Source organism: Mustela putorius, unplaced genomic scaffold (assembly GCF_011764305.1).
Source record: "Mustela putorius furo isolate JIRA1106 unplaced genomic scaffold, ASM1176430v1.1 tig00003909_pilon_pilon_pilon, whole genome shotgun sequence".
NCBI lineage: Eukaryota > Metazoa > Chordata > Mammalia > Carnivora > Mustelidae > Mustela > Mustela putorius.
In genome coordinates this window covers 5,071,447-5,091,469 of record NW_025422057.1, presented here as the reverse complement: position 1 = coordinate 5,091,469, position 20,023 = coordinate 5,071,447, and the positions used below count along the sequence as shown (strand labels likewise).

General features: G+C 48.9%; 2 protein-coding genes across 4 annotated transcripts in view; one reads left to right on the top strand and one right to left on the bottom strand.

Moving 5' to 3' along the window:
* The window catches only part of INSYN2A (inhibitory synaptic factor 2A), a 57,615-nt gene extending 50,018 nt beyond the window's left edge, over nucleotides 1–7,597 (bottom strand). The window contains exon 1 of the mRNA XM_004751722.3: nucleotides 7,437–7,597. The gene's annotated coding sequence lies outside the window, so the exon portion shown is untranslated. The remainder of the gene's footprint in view (nucleotides 1–7,436) is intronic.
* The window catches only part of DOCK1 (dedicator of cytokinesis 1), a 497,269-nt gene that overhangs the window by 245,513 nt on the left and 231,733 nt on the right, over nucleotides 1–20,023 (top strand). The gene's annotated exons all lie outside the window — the stretch shown is intronic.

Here is a 20,023-nt window from a genome sequence, read left to right as displayed (position 1 = left end):
GGTGAGTGGGGGTGGGTGGACACGCAAGATGACCAGTTGGGCACTGTCACACTCTGTAGGCTTCTCTGAACATAGCAGTTCCCGGCTGTGCAGGCTCATGATCCTTGGGAACGGCGGTGTAGACACCGACTGTCTGATTTTTGGTTCTGGCCGTCCCTGGACTTAGCCCAGAGTCCAGACCTCGTTATACAGTCTGGGGGAAGGAAGGTAAAGAGCCGATCCTTCTGTGGTGCTCGGCTTAGCTTCGGTGCCACCTCCCACTCCATGTGTGTTTTCGCATCGGCTTTTCCAAATACCCTGTCGAGGAGACGGTGCCATTTTTGATAAAGGAGTGGAATTCGAGCCACCGACAGGTGAATCTGTGCCCAGGACCACACAGACACACAGACAGTGCCTGGCTGAGCGGGGAGTGCACCTGCAGGCAGCTTCGCTTGGACGCTGCTCTCCCGCTCCCCTCTGTGACCAGGGCACAGTAGGTGGCTGCCTTGAAACCCTCTGTGTGTGGTCTTGGTGGTGCTGCTGCTGCAGAGGGAGGGGATGCCGACAGGGGCAGACACGCTTACAGCACATCCTGTGTGTGCATGTCACTAGATACCATTTGTTCCCAGACAGAAACATGCTTGAAAACCAGCTGGTAGTTTCAACCTTGAATGGCCAATGAAGAGAAGACAGTCATCCTAGGCTTTTACTTAAAGCTGGGCATGCCCTTGGTCATTCTCACTGGGTCTTCAAGTCTAGATTTAGAACTGGTGCCTTGATGTAGAAGATAATGATCGTTAGGTGTGGAGCCCTGGACGACAGTCCATCCCGCACTAATCAGCTGCTGACCCTGCGCCGTGGGGCCGCGTGCGCCACCCTCCTGCCCCTTAAGACCCGGTGGTCTTTTCAGCGGTCCAGCATCCCCAACACGTGGTGAATTCCACCATTCAGCCTCTCCCTGGGTATCTTTGGAACATTAGCAAATCTCACAGACACGATCAAGAAAAGGGTGATACACTTGAAGCAGAGTGAATGTCATTTATGGAGACAAACATAAATCAGCAGAACCAAGCACCTTCAGGCTGGAAACCAGTTCTGTGAAGCCACGGCACTGACGCCTACCATTAAAGCAAACACACCCAGTGAGGGAGGGAGGAAGAAATGCAGTTACCGTTGGGCTCTTCAATGACCAGAGAAGGCAGGTGAAAAATATGGTTGGAAATTTGAGGAACTTGTCCATTTCAGCATTTTTTAAATTTCAAATTCTCTACCGTTGCATGTGGCATGCCCTGTTCTGGGGAGTGATTCTTGTCCATGCTGCTCTGAGCCGTGAGAGTCTCATCAGCACAATTAACAGGACACTGGTCGTTGGTGTCATGTGATTCCCACAAGGGAAAAAGACAAAGAGCAAGTCTTTATGCACCAGTGCCGTTCTGATGAACAGAAGTGATAAATCGAGGAACCTGCCCCGGAGATCAATGAAGTTGATGTCATGATGTCAGACTGAGTTGGGAGGTCAATGCTGAGAGGCAGACGGACGTTGTCTGGCCATCTGGGCTTGACCCATTGGGCCCTCCAGTATTTTGGTAAAAGCTCTACTGAAAATTCCTTCCAACCAAAAATGTCAGCATTTGGGGTATAAGAGCATTGGATCTGATTGAGGCAAGTTAGACTCTCTCATTTCTCATTTGTTTCTTTTACTCAAATACTAGGCCATTGAACTTAAACACATTCTTTCCTTAGAGACTCAACTTCTACCCAAGTGAATTTTTACCAAGGAAAACTCTAAGGCTGAGTTTGGTGGTAGAAGAACCCAAATCTTTGATACCTTTTTCTTTAATCACCACCATGTGGCCACACGTAAGGATTGTCCATTTCTAGAAGCAGGCTTCCTTTAACCACCTTCTTAGGTGTTTCCTCTTAATTATGACTACAAGAAAGTTACAAGTTGAAGTGGAAGAAAAAAATTGTTGTCCAATATGGAGTCCCCAAATTTCTAACAAAATTGTTGACTATCTGATAGCTTTGTTAAATATTTATTAAGCATCTGTTATTAGACACTACTACTCTTAGTTCTGTAAGAATGTCTTTCTGTATTGAATCCTTTGGTCCATTGTTCTCTTCTTTGAAAGTATTCCTCATGTTCTAAGAAGTAAAAGATGATGAAAAATTTTTAATAATTTTATTATTATAGTATTTTTTAAAATAGTATTTCTTGTTGGAAACTCAAACTCAACTTTCTAATGGTAAGCCTATTTTTTCCCCAAAACCTGCTTGGTTCCCTGACTTCTCTCTTTCCATCTGGATCACCCACCACCATGTCGCCGCCATCTTTAATCCCTTCTTCATATTGCCATGTTACAAAGATTGGCCACGTGGGATGTTTCTCTCACAGCTGCTCCCATCTCTAGTGCCACCAGTCACCCATGATACCAATTAATTGTCACCTGTTCAACCCTCTCAACTGGTCTCCAGTTCCAGCTCTCTGGTTCGTCTTGAGCTAGCAAGACTCCGTCTTCTGGACATGTATGTTATTGTTCCAAGTACTCAGTGGTCGCCCACAGTCAGTGAACAGAGGCCCCTCTTGTCCTGCTGGTTCTTCCTCAGACTGGTTCTTCACTCTCTGATCCCCGTTCCTCCACCTTTTCCCAGCGTCACTTCTCATTCTCCCCATACCAATCTCTTGGTCTCAGCGCCCGGTGACTGGGTGTTAGCTCTAGGATTTGCCTGTGCTGGGCTCAGGAGTCCGGTCTTAGCCTTCATCCCGGGCAGGGCATTGCTTTCTCTTGGGAACCTCCAAGAGTACTGTCTCCTCTCCTGATTCTACTTCCCACCTCGTCCTCCTGGCCTGGAGGTTCTTGAGGACTTGTCACTTGGTTTCAGACACTCACACGCTGCCTTGGCCACTGCTGCTTGTGTTCAGTACATTTCCATGAACCGGCAGTCCTTTGTCGACAAAATCATCTTCATGTCAGTCTGTCTTTCCCGTGTTTGCCCACGTTCAGAACCCAGATTTTATAGTTCCACTACATTTCCCAGGACATGAAAGTCACTTACTATGAAAGTGAATTATGGATGATTTGAGGACTTTAGTCTAACCACAAAGGACATGTGCAAAGGACAGAGAAATGAGAAATTGTCACACGAGGATACTTCCTGGGAAAACCAGGGTGGAGGGACCCACATCACCACTGGAATGACCTAGAAACATGAACAAAGACTGGTCAGTTCCATGAAGGTTGAAGGTGACTGTGATATATCTCCATGGTGATTCCTCAGCAGGGCCGCTGGCAGGAGGCCCCAGACCACGAGCCTCCCCTCCCTCGTCTTTCCCTCCGGACTTCTGAGGAGAGAGCCACTTTCATTTGTGGTAGCCCACAGCCCCCTCCTCATGTCTCTTGTAGGCTGTGGTTTACTGCATTTCATCTTATGCCCAAGGCTAGATTATTAAGGATTGAATTGGAATTTTCCATAATAACTGCAACATAAACTTTGATTAGCATTTTGCCATGGTGTGATGATTTCTAAAAAATTTCCTTGCCCCTGTTATGGCTCTATTAGCGTAACTCAGGGGAACATACGCTGTGCCCACGTGATCCCTCTCTGATCTTTCCGTGCTCAAACTTCCCTCACAGCAAGATGACGTGGTAGAGAGAGTCCTGGGGATATATGTACTTTGGATAATCTGATCCATGCTCTATAAAAGCAACATTGATGAGTAATGCCTGGGAGATAGTTCTTTCCAAATCCCTCTGAAATACGGTATTGGCAAAAATGGTTTATACTTGGGAAACATGCTTCCTTCTTTCCCTAATACCTGCTTTTCTGTATTCAAGTTAATTTTTTTCAGTGTCCCAATGAGAGAGGGAAGTATACACTTAGCAGAGAGACATAGAGCCTTCAGGTTAATGTGTTTTGTTTTTATTTAGACCAGTGGTTCGTCTCTTGATAATATGTTTGTATACCTCCCAAGCCCCTTGACTCATCCATTGTGTTCTGAATGATGGCTGAAGTGCGTCTGACTCACACCCACACTGATGACTTAAGGTAGAGGAAGCTACTACGGATTTCTATCAGGAATTGTATTTGCAACCAGGAGCTGTCTCTGAAGTTATGGTTTCTCGTGCTTGGAGAGGTAGGGTTCTTGGTTGCTTGAAGACACCTCAGCGCTTCTGGATCTGAGGTGGATACATTATTGTACGTGGTCCTGAGGTTTGGACCTATGCTTCCTGTGGCTTACTGTTTGTCATGAGATGCTCTCTCCACAACTTGATTGTAGGAATCCTGGCAAGGGCCCCACAACTTGGTACCAATCCTCTAGCCTGCCCTTCATATAGAAGATATATTAACTTCTAACATAAGTGGCTTAAAAATTATGACGTTTTGCTACCTTCACATTCTAGGTTAGCTCACATATTGGAGAAAGACTTATCCAAATGTTTGTATGTGAATTTCATGGTAATAAAAGTGTTGTCATGTAATATCAATCATATTAAATTTCCCTTTAAAATATTGAAGTCACTCCATAATGTTATGAAATATTAAAATCAAATATGTGAGGAGACTGAAAAGGATCTGCCTCATAAATTATGTCAGCTAATTTTGGGCTGGAAACTAAGGTCTCGGTGGAATCACGGTGGGGAAGGGTTCTTCACGTTTATGAAGGAATTGTTTAAAATACAGCTGCTGGTTTTGTCTGGGGAGGCCCTAATAACCTTACTTTCCCCAGATGGCTGTGGTTTACCTCAAGCAGGAGTGCTGTTTCTGGTGAGGCCCTGACTGGTTAAGCAGCAGCCTGGACGCCACCTGCCCGGCTGTCTGATGGGCTGGTCCAGAGACTCAGAATAAAACATCCCACTGACCCTGCCTCTGCCTTCCTACCTGGATGCTGGTCCGCAGACTCGCTCTGTGGTGTAGCTGTGATTTCTTTATCATTAGTCCCCGAGAAGCAGCCTGTCCCCAACAGTAACTAATCTGCTCCTCATACAAGAGAGTTCGTAGCTGTTGCTCTAAGTGAGACAGCCACGGGTTAGGACAGCCAGGAGAATACAAATGTCTAGCTAAGTGAGCACATCTGTCCAGCTGCTCGGCTTTGATCAGCTGTGTTAGTTCTGAGAATCATTTGTATTTTCTGACTGCTTATTTCAGTGTGTAGGAGTCTTCCTGCTCGACTGGTGCCTTTCGTGCACAAGCCTTTCACTTATGTGCTTATTTAAATTTTTTTTTCTTTTTTTCTCTATAGAGGGAGAAACATGACAAAAATTCTCTATGCTGCCATGGAGAAAATAATTGTGGTGGAACAGAGAAGCCCCCAAGTAAACGGGGGGGGGTGATGATAATATCCAACTTTCCATTGGGCTTCTTGACAGCTCTTTGTGCAAACATGGATCTTTCCAGCTTTTCCCTCATTAGCCGGTTTCTTAACCAGCAGTTGTGCTTCTCAATAGGGTAATGGGCCTGATATAAGTAAAAGCTCCAGGTCTCCATCACAAGAAAAAAAGATGAAGTCCTGACAACTGTAGTAAGTTGAAAGGCATATAATTTGAGTTTCAAGGGCATCCTGTCTTAAAGTAGAGGTCTTTCCTTTAGCTAAAGAAATTAAACAGCATCCTTCTCTCTTTAAGGAAACGATGAATTTAGTGAAGAAAAGCACAAACTCTCTGTGCTAACCTAATTTATGCAAAATCATGCAATTAGTGATAGCTGTGCTAGACATTTTTTATCCAAATGCGCCTCTAATAAAACCATCACGAGGAGCAGTGCCATCTAATGTAAGTAGTAAACATGGGTAGTAAATTATTAATATCTGGTGAGGCATGCAGATGGCAGGGCTTCCATTTTCCCTTTGAGCTGCTTGTGCCCATTTGCTAATCCTTCTTGTAAAAAAAAATGGCAAAGATAAATATGAACTTTTCTTTGGAAAGTAACATTCAACAGGATATGAATGCAATAAATAGCACAGTGAATAGTACAGACCGCGCTTTCCACCTCCGCAAAGTGAAATGGTGGCTACTTTCTGCTTCATCTCTAGCATAACCTTAATCACGGAAGAGCGTTTTCACATGTGTACAGCTGGCTGGGAATGGCCCAGGTCAGGTGATTCGGGTGGTATTTTTCAATCAAGTCCCCATCGCTGTAACCTTGACAGGCCCCCACTGGCAAATGGAAAGGTAACCCCTAGCAAGTCCGTCCAAGGGAAGACATCCAAGTGCACGGACCCCGACCCTCTACCAGTCTGAGCTGTAGTCCTGGGGAATGACAGCGTGGCTTCTGAGCCAAGGCAGGGCCACCCCGAAGTTCCCACGCTGACCAGTGCACCTCGAAATGCTTCTGCAGAACATAAGCGCCTAAGCAGACAAGGTCAAATGAAACTGCCTCATTGCCGCCTCTGGCTCTGGGGCCCAACCGGCCTTGCAGCCCCCAGGCACAGACCTGCAGGGAAAGGGGTCAGCGTGGAAGTCCTGCTCTGTAGATGAGCCAAATGCACTGATTCTCTCCCCTGTTGACTCCAGAGGCGCCTCTCCTCCCCCACTCCTGGCATCCCCTTATCACTAGCTCCATCTCCCTGTGGCTTGTTTCTGGGGAGTAGAATGCTGAGGTCACAGGGACAGGTTCTTTATCCCAGCGATGCTGGAACCCTGAGCATGAACCAGCAAGACGCAGACTCTTGCTCTTGACTTTGGGCTCCAGGCGCCGCCCCGGCCACGGGCCGGCCTGGGGCATCCTCCTCCCTCCTGCCCTCGCCCTCCAGCAAGCTCGCTTGCTCCCTCTGCAGCGCTGGTTGGTTTCCCACACCTGTCCTGGGCTGACACGGGAACGGGACGCCATGCGCCCCGAAGCCCCGCGGACGCCGACCCCGGCCCGCAGCCCCGGGAAAGTGCCGACCCAAGAGAGCCCCGGCGCCACGGGAGGAAATGGGTATTTCACGTGGGCATCTGCCTTCGCTCCTGCTCGCGCCTCTCCTTCGCGGCAGGCGTCAGGGCCCCTCTGCTCGGACATATCCCCCCCCGAAGTTAATCAGCCGCGCTTGCCAGTTCGCTCTAGTTTGTAAAATACTTAAACACCTCGAAACGTTCCAGAGACGCGGCCGCCCGCGATCCCCCAGTTCTGCCTGGCTAGGGTTCTCGGGCGCTCACGAGGCTGTGGCGTTTGTCTAGAACCGACAGCGTAGACATGCAGCCCCACCGCTCCCAGGCCGTCGTCGCCAAAGTTGCCAGACGCCCCTCGGCGACCCGGCCGCGCCAGATGCAGTTGCATAACCTCGCTCGCCGCCCGGTCCGCTCCTGGCTGCACCGGCGCGTCCTGGCCCCGGGAGCCGCCGAGTCCCGGACGAAGCCTCTTTGGGGGCGAGCGGGAGCGCCCGACCGGGGTCAGCGCCCGTCCGAGCGGTGCTCTGCCTGCGGCCAAGTGCAGCGGGCGCCCGGGCGCGGGAGGAGGGCACGCGGGGCTACGCTTACCTTCGGCTGCTTACAGATAAGTCGAGGTCGGTGCAGCGCCTGGCTCGGGCATGTCTCGCCGCGGACCTGGGCAAGCCTGGCGCGGCACGGAGCACTCCGGGCAGGGCATCCGCGGCGAGGCTCGCCGGGCTCGCGCGGAGGAAGGCTCGGCTCCGGGGACTTGGCCGGCTGCGCGCCCGCCGCCCGCCCCCTCCACCGCCGCCGGCCCGGCCCGCCCGGCCCGGCCGGCCCCCGCGCCGCAGCTCGCGTCCGGCCCGGCTCAGCGACGCGCACGGGGAGGCAGCGGCTCGGCCGGCTCCGGGGACGCCCGCGCGTTCGCTCGCTGGCGGCGCGGCGGAGCCAGCCACAGCCACCGGGCTCCGTGCTCCTCCGATGTCCTCATTTACTGCAATTGTCTTCGGCGAGATCTCGGAGCCGGGGCCGGGAGGCGGGGGCGGAGTGGGGGAGGGAGCGGGAGGGAAGTCCTTGCAGCCGCCCCCGGGTCCCCGCTACTCCGCGGAGCCGGGCGGCCGGAGGAGAGGGCGCCGGAGCCGCGCGCCCGCCGCCTGTGCGCCCGGCTGGCACCGAGGCGGGCGGAGCCCCGGGCCCCGCGGGGCGGGGGCGGGGGCGGGGGCGGCGCGGGGCCCCGCGGGCCGCGTGCGCGGGGTGGGCGATCTGGAGGGAGTGGAGCGGGAGGGAGCGGGGAGCCCCCGCCCGCCGCCGCCCGCCGACGTCCGAGCCCGAGCTGGAGGAGGAGGTGGAAGGAGCCGCCGGCGGCTGCCGCCTGCGCGCGGGGCTCCACCGCGGCGCGTCCTCAGGGTTTCTGGGCTGCAGGCGGCGCTGCGCGGCCCGGGAACTTGTTGAGTCTGCCCTCCAGCCGCCTCTGGAGCAGCTGGAGGGCGGGGGACCTGGCGCTTTTCTCTAGGGAGGGGTCGCCGGGGTCGCCGTGTGATGGCTGCCTGCTTGCCCGTGGGCCTAGCCCGGCGTAGCTCTGAAAGCCTGGAGCTCGGGGGGCCGTAGACGTCTGTCCCCTCACCTGCGGATTGCTGCCTAGGGGAGGCCAGGGTCAGGGTCGTGTTTTCCTGCGGAGTCCAGCCCAGGGTCAGCATTTCTAAGTGGAGACTTACAGGCCCGCCAGCTGTGTGTAGTGAGGATAGAGGTGGGAGTGCCCTCCCCCACCTCCTGGGTCTGTGGCCCAAGGCCATTAGGAACACTCCAGAGCTGATGCTGCCACTGCTCCTCATCAAGACGCCCCCTCCCTCCCTGTTACACATACCACCTGCCTGCAGCCGCCACAGGGTATGTGTCCTTTTTGTCACAGAGCAGAGTTGAGCTCACTTGGGGAGGAACAGATCTAGGATGCCCAAGGAGCTCTTCCCCACCCACTCGGCAAATCCACCCAGTCCACCAATGGGTAGTGTGTCTTCTGAGCTCAAAGCGACTGGGCCACTGGCCTCCCTGATTCTGGCAGACCCTGGTGCCTGGGCCTGGGACCAAGCAGCCAGCTGGCCACAGGTCTCCCAGCTCCCCAAGTTTTCTCAGGATTGTAGCTTGAAGTTCACTCTTCTTGAACATTCTTGGAAGTGACCGCACTCGGTAGTGTGAATACTTCCCAAGAAAGGGCAGAGGAATGGTGGATCCAAGGGCAGTGGCTTTGGGGATGAAATGGGAGGACAAGAGGAAAAGTACCTTTACCACATGTTCAGGCAGAGCGGCAGGTGCACACACCTGCAGCCATCTCCACGCCCACCCCCCGTCCCTGCGGCAGCACCAGCCCCGTGCCCAGGACCCAGCCATTTCTAGTTCCTTGTTCACTGGGCTCAACTGAGTCTAGCAGGGTGCGTAATACAGTGTCTGTTCTTTATAAATTTCTTTATATGTAATGCTTTATTTGTCTTAATGTGGTACTTGGGGCATCGTGTCCAAATGTTCCAAAAGAACAGCATCCTGAAACCGCCTCCTTCCCCTCTTACCTCTTAGCCTCCTTATGGATACAAGTCTGCAGTCCTCTGGCATCCAGATATGTCCAGGAAGGGAATCCTGAACCTGGGTCTCCAAACTCTGTCTACTCACTCCTTTTCTTACTCCAGATTCTGGAGTGTAGTTTTTAGCCTGTTTTCTTCTCTGGCTGGCCCACGGTGCTGGTGAGAGCTGGCTGGAGACATGTAGCAGCAGATGCGTGCGTAGCCTGAAGACCTACAACTCCCTGTTCTGCCTGGATGGGACCTGATGTTGGGAATGTGTCGGACTTGGGGACATTTGATGCCACGTGGAAGGGATCACTGTCATGGATCGCTCCAAGATAATTCCCCTGGGGATATGCCATTGCCACTGCCTGCCCAGTATTTCTCCAGCTTTCTATAAATCTTGCTTTATTGCTAATCCATAAAATCGAAATCTGCCTTCCATCCCTTAAACATGTCACTGTAAAAAAAACTTCCAGGAAATACTGAAATTGTGCCGGTGGTAATGGACAGCCACATTTCTAGGACCCTGAGTAAAAACAGATAAACATAAAAGCATGCACCGCAGGACGGAGCAGAGCCCTGGGGGGCCGTGTGAGCTGCCAAGAAAATGGCTTCAGGGACAGTGTTATTGAGATCCCCATGATGTGTGATTGTAGGAAGAAAAACTGTAAGTGGCAGGTTAGAAAACCCACTTACAGGAAGACGAGAACTTAATGAACTTCTTAGTATCGTCAAGACTATCTCTAGGTGTCTGGTTGTCTCCTAGACTCCTGGTTGTTTTTCAGTTATCCACGTCACTGGTATCCTCCCTCTGTTTTGAAGTAAGTCATCTTTTGTCTACCGTGTTTACCTTGCAGGTCTTCACATCACAAGTGTAAATACTGTTGAAAACATGTTTCACTGTAACTTTGCCTGTGGAGGGAGGTTCCACATGCGTGAGGCTGATGAGTCCTTGTGTCCATCCTGTTCTCACCTTGAAAGCAGACACTGCGAGGGGCTGGCCTGGGAGACTGGGGACTCATGAATGCCGTCTTCCTGCCTGCACACTCCCCCCTGCATTATAATTAGTGTCTTTTACAGATGAGACACATGCATGTTTTTAGGGGCTAGGATGAATCATTATGTTCAGTTTCCGCAGAAAAAGAGTTACAGTTGGTAGAGAGTTGATTCATTGTAGGAGTCAATTAGGTAAAATTGGTTTTGATTCAGATTTTTGCTGAAAAAGATGGACTTCCAAAAGGAGAAATAGCTACTTTTAAAGTGGGATTTCCTGAAAGCAGAAGGCCCTAAGAATTAAAGAGATGAGAAAGTACGAGAGAGATGACTAAGAAAATAGCCAAAGCTCTCCTCTCTTGCCTTCTTCTTGGCTGCGTGCAGGTGTCTCACAGAGATTTGCTGGATGCCCGCCCTCTTGTTGAGTTGTTATGAAGTCCCAGTTTCCACCTTTAAAAAGACGAGAATGTACCAGTCAGAGACAGACAAGGATGTTCATAACAGTTCTGACCACCTGAGTTCCAAACTGGAAAGAACTCCAGGATTTATCAGTTGTAGAAGGGATACCGTTTTTCTGGGTTTACTCCTGCAGCAGGGTCCCACCCAGCAGGGGAAAGGACCGGCTCAACGCGAATAACTTCACAAACGTTATGCAGAAGCAGCCAGGCACCCGAGTACACGTCGTAGTCCTAGGATTTCATTTCAGTGACGTTGCAAGAATGCAAAAAAGTCCAATGTCAGGTGGGGGTTGTCTTTGGCCTGGGCCACACTGCCTCTTGTGGTGTGGATTATCTGTATCTTGAACTAGGTGGTCACACACCGTATTCATACAGATCAATTCACTGAGACGCTCTCATCTTTCGAGTACGCCTCCTTTCTCTCTGGGCAGACGCGCTGTCTTTGCAGCATCGACACACGTGCCCCCTAGTAATCTTCCCTTTGATGGGACCGGCTTATGGTCAGTGAAGTTGGCTTGCTATATTGCCAATTCATAGAATCGTCAAAGCTGCTTTCTCTCCACATCCCAAGGTAAGAGAAAACAGGTCGCCTGCACAGGCCCTGCTGATGTCAATAAGACTTCTTGTCTAGCTAAGTACTGGGACCTCCTTCTTTGAGAGGCTGCCGCGAGCATCTGCTCGACTGTTGCGCACAGCCATGGTGGGGTTCCCTCTGGAAAGGATGTTCCGACCTTGTGCTTTATTGTCCTGAGTGACTGTCAGGTGAGCCGGTGTCTGTGATGGCAGGTTCTGTCCTCCAGCCCCGAAGCAGTGGTTGCAGATCAGCTGTACGCCACCACTGCAAAGGAGAGGGAACTCGACTGGCCTGAACCTGGAGGGGAGACATCAGTAACACCCAAATGCTTCTCTTTTCTCTTTCAAGAACAAGACATCCTGCAAAGGGGCTCCAGCCAGACCTCATCTTTTGCCTGGAAGACCTGAGAGGAGGCCTTCTGAATCATTTCCTTTGTCCTGTTCTGCTCAAGCATTGATGCTCCCCTTTCTGGACTGACTTTCTGAGCAAAAGAGTCTCTCTCTGTGTGTAACCCCATGCCTGTGGCTCTGCCATTGTCCTGGCAACAGAGGCTGTGTTTCCTCCTGGTGGGAAGCAGAGCTATGTTTCTGAAATGCTGGCCTGTGCTCCTGGGACGCTCCCCACCCTGAATTTCTTTTCCTTCCTGATAAGCGACCAGAGATGGTTTATTGGCCTGGAATACAATTTGGTTTGGAAAAACTGAACATCACACAGATTAGTTGAAATCCCTCGTTTTCTATTATGCATCATTGTGAATCTGATGTATCTGTGGGCAGTGCAATGGTTTTCTTTTTCAAGAGAACAAAGGTGGCTCTAGGTTTCCTTTACCACAGGGACAGCAACAGGAGGAGACGGTTGAAGAGGGACCCTGTGCTTCTGGCTGGCCCCTTTCTACCCTTCAGCCCCTTTTGAGTAGGGCTCTGATGGAACCCAAAGGCTTTCAAAGGCTTTGGCCCCCCACTAAGTCAGTAACTACCCCTCCCTGCCTTCAGGTGGCTACATTGAGAGAGAAGCAGGGAGACTGTTTTGCTGACCTTCGTCTTGTGAGTGGGGGCTTTTCCATTGTCCAAGTCTGACCTGTTGGGGAGCGGACCTCCCCCGCAGGAGGAGAAGACTAAGGGGCTTTTCTGAGTCCCTTCTGGTAACACCGGTGTCTCTCTGAGCCCGCCGCACAGCAGGTTGTGTGCCAGGCCGGAGAACCATACCTTGGACCAGAATTAGGTCAAGAAGGGATAAAAATTGCTTTCAGATTTCAGTGTCTGCTCTGCTAATTTACTCTGCTGGTGTCAACCGTGGACAGCCCTTCCACGGCCCTCTGCCAGGTGCTTGCAAGGCCTCTGCTGGTGGAGGAGAGCTCCGAGGGGAGGCCTGAGGTATTGCACAGCGCCCCCTGTGGGCTGTGTACCCTGGGTGTTTCTGAATGCCCTCCATTGACCCCCAAGCTTTCCTAGACCTGAAGGCAGGAGGGAGAGAGGGGAGGGAATAGAAAACGAACCTCTCCTGTTCCACTCCTGTCCTGGCACAGAGTCTGTCTGACGGTGGCCGGCCACTTTGGTTTTCTGCCTACAGAATGGGAGGTGCCCGGACTCTGCTCAGCATCTCCTTTTCTCCTCACCGGAACACCCTGAACTGGATAGTGTTAAATTGTTCTCATAGATGAAGACCAGAGACGTTAGGTAATTTCTCCAAGGTCACGCAGATCGGAAGTGAGGAGGCCTAGATTCCAGTTCAGTTCTGCCTGGTGCCGCAATGCAGCTGCCTGCTTGGGCTCATTGTTGTGATGCGAACTTGAGTAGCGTTCAAGAGCACACGTTACCATTTAGTGTTACTCGAAAGGACCGCCTGCTCCTCAGATGTCATGGCGTGTCCACACTGGAACCCTCCCTTCTGGGCTCTTGTGGTATTAGTGGGGCTCTCTCATGGGTGAGATACTGGCTTGAAATGTTAACTGCCAAGACCACTGTCTCCTCAAGCAGATAACACGCCCAGGCTGACTAAAGAGTGTCTTTGAGCCGGTCATCTTTTACCTTTACTAGCTCTACCTCCTCTTATCCCTGTATCAGTCACACTTCGAAGTCAAAGCTGTCCTTGGAGCAGCGGTGTGCCATCACCGTGGCACGTTTGGATAGCACTGTATGCTCGTCCAGTAGAATCTTGAGATCGTGACGCATTTTCTTCATTGAATGACAACAGCTGTCCATCGCTGTATGTGTCTGTTCCATATTTACCCCAAAGACCATTTCAGGTTCTTTGGGCACCAGTGATGGTGACATAGTCTTACTGTGGTCTTTGTGGACTTTGCCCAACCCATTGGTGGTCTCAGCACCTGACTTCAGGTGTACTGCTCAGGGCTGTGGATCATGGATGACATGGTAGCAAGCTACCATCTATTGGAAAGCAGGCATTTTGCTTTTAAATGCCACATTCCAAATGAGAAGAGTACAGAATTGTTTAAAAATCTCCAGTTACGTTTGATGACTTCTAAGGTCGTGTATGGATTTTCAGTTCCATATATTTTTTTAAAAAAATAGTTCTTTTCCTTGTATCATTGGGTCCTCGAAGGATTAAATAGGTCGCTACTTTAATTCCGCTGCACTGTAGAGTTGCAGATCTCCTGTTTCCTATTTGCCTAATTTGTGGTTTGGCACATTCTGGAACTTTGGGGGGCTCTAAATGCGCGTGGTGCCTTACATACTCACTTCTAGGTTGCCATTCCTGAGCCCTAGTGTTCCTTTAACCAATGTTAAAGCACGCATCAAAAACACATTTTAACACAGTTCTTGCCCAGTCATAACTGTTTGGGATTTCAAGAAAAGGAAGACGTTTTGGTTTTAAATGTTGCTCAGCAGTCTTTCTTAAACACAAACCTAGTGCGCATTGGTCAGTGTTCTGTGGTCAGAGGTGAAGATGTCATGGTTCTCCCCGATCCTGGTGTCCCAGTGAACACCGCTCCAAGACAGGTTCTTTCCCTGCCCTGGAAGGAGAACTCCGAGCGGTCCCCAGGCCTCCCAGAGTCAGAAGGTGGAAGCATCTCAATGTTCCAGAGCACGTGTTGCTTTCAAGTGAAGGAGGCAAATCATGGAAAACTTTTTCCCACTTGTGCTCATTGTTTGGTTGTTTTGGTGGATTAAAAGAAGAAACTTGAAAATTAGTGTTTCTTTAAAGAATAAGTTTGAGATGTGAATTTGGAGATTGTCACCAGTGAGATGAAACAGCATCAGCAGAAAAATCAGTTAGTATAAAATTTAAAGGAAATCTCAATTCACTTTATGTGTATTCTCAGCCTGAGCCTGAACCTGAATTTGGTGAATATTGAAAAGTTCACCTGGGGTAAGACAGTTAAGCCATAAGTGAGGGTTCCAGAAGCCGGGATAGGTGAGGACCAAAGAGGCCTCTTTTGGCCACAGTTCAGCACGCCGTCCTTCCATAGGATCTGTCTTCCCTCGGCCCGTCTTGCGCGTGAGATCTCTCTGCCTGTTCCAATGTGGGTTGCTCTGCTCCATTTGAGCAGCATAAGCAAATGTAAAATTACCCTTTTATTAGGATGTCTTGGGCTGTGAGCTTTGTGCCCTCAAGTTCCATAGAAGGTAAAATTTATTGATGATTTATTTTGCTCCCTGAATCCAAGTATGTAAGTGAAGAAATTCATTTTAATGGTGCCTCCCCCCCCCCTTCCCAGCAGAGTAAATATTGTCACATGAATTTGCTGATGATACTTCCGAGTCCCTTAAAATAAGACTTGTGATTCATTCACACCATGAAAATAGTAAAGAGCCAACAGCTTCACCTGTGGGTTCATAAGTTACTGGCTCTTTCCTTTTTGGTCCCTGGGTGTTAATGAACATTTTGACTTCTGGAGCTTTCTCTGCTTCCAGTTCCTGCAAGGACAAGGAATAAGGGCTCTGGCTCTCCGGTTCAGGCTCTGGGGCTCAGCCCCGGGGATTTCATGTGCAGGCTCCACCGCTGTGGGCAAAGGGAAGAGATTCCATCCGACATTCTGGACAGCTTCTCATAAGAAAATAGGGTACCCCCTCCTGGTTGTGGAAGTGGTCTGAGCCCAGTGCCCACGCCTTAGAGCATGTGGCTTGCCAAAGAAATGATTTCCTCTCGCACTTTAGGCTCATACAGAGTTCTTTTTTGACTTCTTGCTTTCTTGATGGGAGTACATACCTTGTTAGTACTGAAAGGACATTTTAAAACGTTGCCGAAGTGAAATTAGCTTAAGGTGTGAGGCGTATGACAAGCGTTGAAACGTGGCTGGTCTTTGCCGTGAAATTTAAACAACCCCTGCTAAAGCAGAAATAATATTTCTATACCATGTAAAACGCAAGGATCTCCTGTAGACTTGCCTGTTCTTTATTTCTTGACAAGCGTGCATAATCTCTACACTTGTATACAGAAAGATCCAGTATTTTTGAAGTTATTCATTCATGGGTGCGGCTCACTTTAAACAAACCCCTCGTATGAGAGAAGGGCTTGGCCACAGGTGCACTGTGAGGTTGCCCTTTTACAAGTGCTCATTTTGTATAATGCTCCTTGCAAAGACCCACTGCCTGTTATGCACTTACAGGGTTTCTGTCTTCTGAAAATTATTTGCTTCGCGACTGTGTAGCATTGCATCTCTTTCAGCAAGTGTGATCTTTGGTGTTTTCTTGCATGTACGCATGTAGCAAGGCTCATGTATGCTGGGCAGTATCCGACATTGCTTGTGCTGGGTTCCTGCACTTGTTCCATGAGGAGGATGATTTGGGCGTGACTAGGGCAAAGCAGGACGTAGGCTAATTTCCCTAAAGTCCCCTTCTAAGTCTGGGCGGCATTTCCTCAGTAAGAACCAGAGCTCAAACAACAAAGAAGCCAACGTGTCTGCCACAGGGCCAGGCTCCATGCTTGGAGCTTTAGACATTTTTCTCTTGTGTTCAGCCCCCCCCCCCCAGCAGTGTTAGGAAGCTCTAACACATGATCCGTTCATGTGCTATGTAAACTGGAGGGCTGGTTGTATAGCTGTGTGAAGGAATCGTGGAAGATTCCTTGCCGATACCTCTTGTCAAAGTTGCAGTAAATTGGAACTTACTGATGTGCTCTTCTTAGTTCTTCTACAGATCTTGTCCAGTTTGACGCTGTCTCTTCGTTTTTATGATTGCCAACGCTCTGCTTTCCCTAATCTAACTATAGCAGACCCTTGGACAACATGGGTTTGAGCTGCATGGGTCCACTTAGATGTGAATGTCTTTTATATAAATACCATACTCTAATTTTCTCTTCTGATTTCTTTTAACACTTTCTTTCCTCTAATTTATTTTACTGTAAGAATACATCATTTAATATATACAACATATAAAATATGTGTTAATTGGTTGTTTCTTGTTTTTGGTCAGGCTTCCAGTCAATGGCAGGTCCTTGGTAGGTGAGTTTTCTGGAGGTCGGAAGTTCCACGCAGACTTCCCTCTGCATAGACATCACTGCCCCCCTTCCCCACATTGTTCAAGGTTCAACTGCAGACTCCTTGCTTATTAAATACTTTCTTCAGAATGTATGCTAATTTTTTCTGGGTAAAAGGCAAGCCTTGGCATCTCAGGTCTTATTCTCCATGAAGTGCAGTCTGGTTTTAGGTACACTCTTTCCCCCATAACTGTTATTACACTCGGGACCTTCATGTGGAAATAGAAAAACACTACTACCCTCATTCTCCAGTCTTCATTGAGCTAACTTGAGTTTATGCCAATTGGTTCTTCTCTGCTGCTCATGATTGTAGAGCTTTACATGAATCAGCACCTTAATCATCCTAAAATCTCTGTAAACCTAAGTACTGTTATCAGCACCATTTGTCAGATGAAGAAAGAAGCACAGGGAGGTCAACAAATGTGATGAAGTAAGCCAGGAATCTTCCTTAGAAATCACTAGAAGTTGTGGAGAATTAAAAGTAGTCTCTAGAAGTATCAGATAACAATTCAACTTCCACTGAGGCAAAAACCATATTTTGGCCTCGTTCGTTTTTCCCTCACACCTGCATGAGCCAGTGTCCCTTTTGGGAGGCCTGGAATCACTGTCTCCCTTTTCGCGGGACAACAGATTAGCATTTGTTCTTGGACACGTTGAGAACGTGGATGAGTATCTTATTTTGGGATTGCCTTCATAGACAACTGACTTTACTGCCTAATTGTTGATGGGAAGAATAGTTTATAGCAGTGGTTATCAACTTTTTCTTGGAGAGTTACATAATAAGTGTTTTCAGCTTTGTGGGTCATACTATCTCTTGTGAAAACTCATCTCTGCTATTGAAGCAGGAAGTAGCCATAGAAAATACGTAAACTGTGAATACGGGTGAGTTCCAATAAAACTTTATTTGTAAAACCAGGGAGTGGGCCAGATTTGCCCCATGCTGTAGTTTGCTTTTTCCTGATTTATACCATAAGTCCCTTTGTAAGAATTTTGATTCCCATGCATAGACCCCAGTTTTTTGTTTTTGGTTTTTTTTTTTTTTTAAGATTCTATTTATTTCCTTGACAGACAGAGATCACAGGTAGGCAGAGAGGCAGGCAGAGAGAGGAGGAAGCAGGCTCCCCGAGGAGCAGAGAGCCCGACGCGGGGCTTGATCCCAGGACCCTGGGACCATGACCTGAGCCGAAGGCAGAGGCTCTAACCCACTGAGCCACCCAGGCCTCCCTAGACCCCAGTTTTTAAGGATGAATTTATAAAGCATTTGATTCATCACAGGAAACTGTTTTTTCCCTTTTGCTTCTTGTATATGCTGGATTCTTAGAAACCTGCCTTATTTGAGATCTGAGCAGAATTAGATCAGTATATTCTATGAAGGATTACTTTTGGTGAAGAGTATGGTGATGGAACTATTCGTGTGTATTTGAGATGCACCTTTTTGGAAAAACAGAAAAAAACTAAAACTGGGGATGGCAACATCTTTGTCATTGTGTGCTAGAAGAATTTTGCTTTTCTGGGTATGACATAACTCTAGTTACTGGAACTTGAATGCAGTTGTCTCTTCAATGGGAAGCCATGTATGCTGGGGGCTTTTTTCCTTCCCATACTCCCCCTGAGAGAACATTGTGTAAGTCAAGACGAGACAATGCCGGACAGTTAATATTGGATTTTCATCTCTGGCTGATTTATTTAAGTGCTTCATGAGACCAAATGAAATATCTTTGCTGTAGGCTTTTCATACTAGAGCTTTTATGCTGACTGATGTATTTTTTGTTTTGTTTTGTTTTGTTTTTGTTTTGAGAACTTCCAAGCAATTGAGATAAATAGTTAAGTTTCTATAATTGTTCTTTGGTACCCATTTGAAGAATGCTTACTAGCTTAATGTGAATTTTCTCACCAAAGGAAGGATCAATAATCAGTCAGATATCATTTATTAATGTTGTATTTAATTCTTCAGATTTGAGTATCGTTAGGGAGCAATGATCCCATGGCCTATATGTCTCTCAACTTGCCAAAGATGTGACATGGTGATCGTTTAATTCCATAAACTTTGTTATATGTTCCTCCCGACTTTCATTTTTGTCAATTCTATATCTGTTAGGGCTTTGCAAATTCTCCAGAGACATAAGATCAAACTTCTGACTTTCATGTACAGTGTTTTTGTGTAGCCTGTCATGGGGACTGTGGGGCTCCTGTGTTGATTAAAATTAGTTCCTTGTGCACGGTGCTAGAATCTGCCTCCTGGTCTTTAGTACAGTTTCTCTTTGGTGGCGCCACGTGCTTACCTAGCAACGAGAAGCCTGGCCTACCTTCTTTTCTCTCAAGTGTGTTTAACTGAAGGAAGTATTTGAAAATTTATCTTCTCACTGCATAACTCTCGGAAGCACTGAAATTCCCTTGAATATCCAGAGGCAATCTTTGGTTTTATACTCTGCGCCAGCCGACAATGCATAGTGGCTTTGAGAACCAACGCGTCAGGATGTTGAACTCACAGAAGGTAGGAGAAGGGTGAAGTTGTCTTTGGATTTGGGGACAAATAGGTGTGTATGTGTGTGTGGATGCGTGTGTTTTAGGGCTTGGTTTGGATTTTATAAAAGAAAAAAATCAGAGGTCACTTTGCATGGGAAGATCTCACTTAGGATTTTCTGTAGGTTGGAGAAAAGAGCAAGGGAAGGTTGAAGCTTTGAGGAGAGCGGAACTGGGGATCGGGTGGCCTCTGCATGGCCTTCGCTTCCCTGGTGGCTTCTGGACGCGAGGTCGAAGGCACGTGTCATCCCCTTGTCAGAACTGACAGCATGACCAGGCACGTCCTGCAGTGCCCCAGTGGAGCTGGAGGGCTTCGCGGGCTCACCAAACCCATCCTTCCTTCTTCCCTTGGTCAGAGCTGCCTTGCATTTTTAAATGATGGATCTGGAAACTGGAAGAAGTATAAATGCAAGAAGTGATCCCTGCCAGTGAGTGCTCCGTCAGATGAGTCGTCCAAACAAACATGTCCCCCAACTGGGTGATTAAGTCTTACACGTAGAATTTCCTGAGGGAACTTTGCCGAGACCCCAGGGTCATAGCAAGCCTCAGGAGTGGGCGTGTCTGCCGCCTTGGGTCCCCGTGTACTCCCAGGCAGCACAGCCCCTGAGCACCTGACTTCACCTGAGACATGTCATTTTGATTGGAGTTCGCCCT